At 38.1% G+C, this 5,553-nt stretch overlaps 1 pseudogene; it reads left to right on the top strand.

Annotated features, from left to right (window-relative positions):
• The window catches only part of LOC136464970 (telomerase reverse transcriptase-like), a 5,120-nt pseudogene extending 1,206 nt beyond the window's left edge, over nt 1-3,914 (top strand).
• The last annotated feature ends 1,639 nt before the right edge of the window (nt 3,915-5,553 follow it).

Raw genomic sequence — 5,553 nt, 5'->3', positions numbered from 1 at the left:
TAGTACTGCTATTGCTTCCCTAAACAGACAAAACTTCAGGATTTTGCGTGGTACATCCAGGAAAGAAGCAAGGCAGTCATGCTGTTCTTCAAGAGTGAGGTTCGTTCCAAAAGCAAAAGATATGAGACCATTAGTAAATCTCAGAGGTCAATCAAAAGATGTCCTCCTCAATAATTGTCACCTGATTATAAAAAAAGTAAGGGATGAGAATCCAGACAAGTTTGGTTCTTCTGTTTTTGATTACAATAATGTGCATCAAAATCTCTGGCATTTTATTTCTTCAGTAAGAAGTCACCTGAAGGAAAAATTCAAGATATATATTGTTGTTGCCGATGTATCAAAGGCATTCAATTGCATTAAGCATGAGATGTTACTGAAAGTTGTGGATGATGTGTTGAAATGTGATGACTATGTTCTGAGGAAATGCAAAAAAGTAGTTTGCAACTGGTCTAAGAATGCCCTCTACCGTTTTGATTCAAATGTTTCTATCAGCAACGGTGATGATATATGTGATTTCTCGATTCAGTTATCATCAAGGGGTGGCATTTTTGTTGACCAGGTACTATATCATAACCCATTTCAAATTTCTGTGCACGGTTTGACTATGGAACATACTGTGCTACATATAGCTAACAAATCTTTATGCAAACTTTTCATCGGAAACTACTGAAATGGAATTATAATATTCGTGACCTTGCTGTTTTTGTTCATTCATTCTTATAACTACTGAAATGGAATTATAATATTCATGCAGCTACTGAAATGGAATTATAATATTCATGCCCTTACTGTTTCTGTTCATTCTTATCTGAGTAGAATTCCAGAAATAATGGAGGTCACCATCACCCAAGAAGCACAAAGTATTAGAAGTGAGGGGAAAACAGGATACTTTTTGGGCCCTAGGTTAGCTTAATGATGATTGGCTGGTTGCAAACAAGTTCCTAAAAATTACGGAAGGAAGGCCTTCATGTAAAACATGTTTGTTTGCATCAATTAATTTTGTCCATGTAAAACAGGCCTCTTCCTGTTAGTCTGTTACATCCTGACAATCTACAGAATAGAAGGTTCGGTAAGTAAATACGTGGCCTCAGATGACATGGTTTGCAAACCAACATAGATTCTTAACTTTGATAAGCCATGTCATGTAAACATGCAATCTATGTGTAAATTAATAGACTTTTTCTTTTATTTCTAAATGGTTTTAACATTGCTAGGCTTGGGCACAACTACAGAACTATTGTGCAAATCAGGATTCTAGGAGTGTGCAGCAGCTATGGCAAAAAGACTGAAAAAGGATTTTACAGCTTTACTTCCTTTTCGACTGACCTCCAATAATCCTAATAAAACCACTAACAAAGTGCTAAGGAAACTTTTCCTATGCTTCTCAGTAAAATGGTGCTAGGATGACTCTACCTGTAAGTTGACTATATAGTGATCCTGTGACACCTTTCATGCTATAGTTGTGTCTTTGCTTGGCAATTTGTTCACTAACAATAGTTTGAGTTGTATAATCAACTGTCAATCAGCAAATAACCTTTTCTCTATCGAAAATCAGGGAAAATTTGGCAAGATACAGAAGAAAGAGATTCAGTGTTTCCTTTCCAAGCAAGTGGAGTGCAATGTTTTGAAGATTGGGCAAAACTTCTACTCACAACAAGTAGGCATCATTCAAGGAAACAAGTTATCTCCCAAGCTTTGTTCCCTGTACTTTGGTCACCTTGAAAATTCTGAGCTATCGAAATTTCTTCATGATAGCAAGATTGATTCAGAAAAGGACGTTTCAACACCTAAAAGTTTATTAATGAGGTTCATTGATGATTTCATATTCATATCTTTCTCCAAGGAGCATGCTCTAGATTTTTTCAATAGGATAAGAAGAGGGTTTTCCGACTACAATTGCTACATGAATGACAAAAAATATGGTTTCAACTTCGAGGTTGCAAATAGTGAGCATTGTTGTAATAGGATCTACAGGGCTGATGATGGATTCTCTTTCATACCATGGAGTGGTTTGCTTATTAATTGTGAAACTTTGGAAATTCAAGCTGATTATACAAGGTATGCCTATCGGTGTCAGGTTTAATTGGTGAATTCAATACATTAATAATAAGATATGGAGATGAACTTTACTAGTCCATCTAGTTTGTGTCAAGATACTCACTGAGTAGTTGTGGACTACTGGCTGTTTCCTCTAATCAATATCAACTTAAAACAGTTTGGTTTTTGCCATATTTTCTGTTGAAATCTTGGCATTCCTTGACGTGATTTTTTTTAGTAAAGTCTGATTTGCCTCCATGAATTAAAAAAAGACCCTTGAATTCAAATGCCAACATAAGCCCCTTAACTTTCGACACTGAACAGATTACCCCCCTAAATATTTCATAGTCCTCTTAACTTTCAGTGGCTAGTTCATGGTTAAATCAGATTTGACTGTTCCTTTTTTCCAGTTTGTGAACAAAAAGTCTATCCATAATATCTTTGGACAACACAGCATCAAACAAGTATCTTTGACAACTAATTTGCATAGTATTGTGTTGGTAAAAAGAAATAAAGATACAAAACTATTATATTGCTGAACTTGCATATATTATATTTTGGAACTTGCACACAAGAAAAATTTCTTGAACACTATTTTAACATATTAGTCAATATATAGCAGTCAATGTTCAGGAAATTTGGCTGCTCAAATCATAAAACATCATATATATCTGAATTAGGGCAGTGTTAACAGAAGATCTAGCCTGGTTAGAGATGGCAATGGGGAATTCCCTGTCTGGTATTGCCTCCCCATCCCCGTCCCCACGAGGCAAAAAATTCCCCATCCCCGTTCCAGATAAAACTCACAGGGGACGTTTTCTTCCCATCCCCGCCCCCTTTGGTAAAGGAATCCTGGTCATTTTTCTTAACCTTTTGCCTTTGTAACAGAAATTTGTTTCTTCCCATTAAATCATAATTATATTTCTTACTACTTCCTAATTTTGTTCCTGGTCATTTCGTTCTCTTTGACAAAGTTTCAGAACCTAATTTTGTCTACCAAACTGTGTTGAAGAAGTAATGGAGTGCATTTTAAAACAGGTATCTGGACATTTCCTCCACCATCACTGTTAAGACGCATTCCTCAGCAAAGTACCTTGAGAGCAAGCTATGTCATTACATGCGTCCGAAGTGTCATCCCATTTTCTTTGATTCCACGATCAACTCACTAGGCACAGTAAGACTGAATATATATCAAGCTTTCCTCTTATGCGCAATGAAGTTTCATTGTTATTTCCAGAGCATGCCTGATGCCAGCATTAGGAAACTGGAGCTACTGCATATAATTAAGAGAACTTTCAGGTACCAAATTATCTTCAAATTTTTTATAGTAATGTGCAAATGGTGCTAGATTTTATTATTTATTGACTGTATTAATTAACAAAGATTCAGTATCAAATGTATTGGAAGTTGCTACTGTCTTTCCTCGTGATTTCAATTTTTTGGTGAAGCAGGTATATGCATAACCTTATCGCCAGGCGGATCCACGATGTGGAGCTGCAATACAATGTGCGCCCAATTCTGAAGCTTAGGCGAAAAGAAACCATGTGGCTCGGCCTATCAGCATACCTTCGAGTGCTTCAGAAGAAGCAATCACGTTACAAGGATTTGTTGGCGTTGCTGAGAGAGGAAATTCGGAGGTGTGGCCATCTGGACCATGACAATGATGGTTTGCGCTACGCTGTGGATGACTCTCACTCATCAATGTTCTGGAAATGTAAGTTTTAGAAGGAAATTGGGGGCTATTAGATTGCTGAAACTACTGTTTTATGTGAACTTGAATCTTTGGTGTCCAAGTGACAGACGAGTGGCATCAAGCATGATTGTGACTTTTTATTTGATATACTCCCTCCATTTCGTAATGTACATTCATGGCCTTGGATTTATTCGTTTCACAATGCTAGTCTTTATGATTTCTATTTTTTCTTTTAATAGGGAATATAAGATTTTGAATGCAAAATGGGAAAGGGAAAGACCAATATATGCGGGCACTTAGGTTGCGTTTGGTTGCATTTATTAATCTGTATATAGCCTTGTACAGTGCAGCTAATCTGTGTTTGGTTTTATGTATATGTTCTTATATAGGCATGCATAGTGCTTAAGTTAGGCCAAATGTTGTACTACACAGTGCGCTAGAATTGACTGGATTAGGAATTGGAATCCTAGATGACTAGGCGTCGCTGATGAAGCACCCAATGATTTTTCCCAATAATTTTGGTGTTCTCTGAGATGTTTGTTGTCTGATTCATTCTAGAATTAGATGAAGTTGGTGTGGTCTAAAGAGGAAGCCCCCAACCCCAAAGAAGCAATAAGACAGCTGCTGATGCCTGCGTTTTGATAGTTGAACGAGATCCGGGCTTACGTCGGCAAATTTGGGAGTATCCTGGTAATAAAAGAGACCAAGTTCGTGAAGGATTCTGGTCCAGCAAATATATCCTGCTTCTAGTACAGCAAATCATCCATGCAGGATTATGCATGGTCCATCTTAATTTCACATGGACACAAATCATGCCTCTGGTCCAACAAATCATCCAAGCAGGATTTGATCTCACTGGTTCAATGCTTTTCCATGGTTAGAATATTCACCCTCAAAAGATGAGTCTTGTGTTTTCCTTGCTTTCTATTTTCTAAGAAGCCATCTAGAAAGGTAGGGTCAGATACATTTATAGTGAAAGGATTTAAAAAATGGAAAAAAAAGTGAATGACGGTGCTAATTGTTCATTCTTGGTTGAGAGAGTTCTGGGGACTGACAGATCAGGGTCGGTCTTAGTGGCCAATCTCATCAACATTTCCAAACCTGTGGCGAAACTGAATCATGTTGGTCTCGCTGAATTAATTCTGACGGGCGAGTGGTATATCTGGTGGCAACGAAGGAAGCTTGTCCATGGTGAATCCATCCAGCAGCCTAGGCAGTCGGTGCTCTCAATTGCTACTTTGACGACAAACTACAAAAGTGCTATGAAGAAGTTCGTCAAGAAGAGGGAGGGGTGGAAGAAACCGCCGGATGGAAAGCTCCTAATAAATGTTGACGCAAGCTTCAGAGAGGAAAATGGCAATGGAGGTACAGGTGTGATCATCAGGGATTCAAACGGACAGTTCATTGCAGGTTCATGTAATTATATGGAACACGTGATGGACACTCCAACAGCAGAAGTTATGGCGCTAAAGGAGGGATTTCTGTTAGCACAACGTATCGGCTGCAATGGTTTCATCATACATTCAGACTGCATGGAAGTTGTTGAAACCATGAGTCTGGGGATCTCGTCTACAGTTGGTGCACCAATTTATGATGAGTGTTTCCTTCTCTGGCAAAATTTTGAAGCTGTCTCCAGTGAACACTGTGATCGGGAAGCAAATAAGGTGGCGCGCGAATTAGCTAGAATAGGTTTATCTTTGAAAGATAATTGTATTTGGGTCGATGAACCTTCTAGCTCTATCCTTGAAACTATGGTAAACGATGTAATCATGTTTGATTATCAATAAAGTGCGCCGCATGGCTCCCATAAAAAAAATGTTCAT

This window comes from Miscanthus floridulus, chromosome 1 (genome assembly GCF_019320115.1).
Source record: "Miscanthus floridulus cultivar M001 chromosome 1, ASM1932011v1, whole genome shotgun sequence".
In the NCBI taxonomy this organism is placed as follows: domain Eukaryota; kingdom Viridiplantae; phylum Streptophyta; class Magnoliopsida; order Poales; family Poaceae; genus Miscanthus; species Miscanthus floridulus.
Note: the sequence above shows the minus strand (reverse complement) of the source record. Positions and strands in the feature narration are given on the sequence as shown.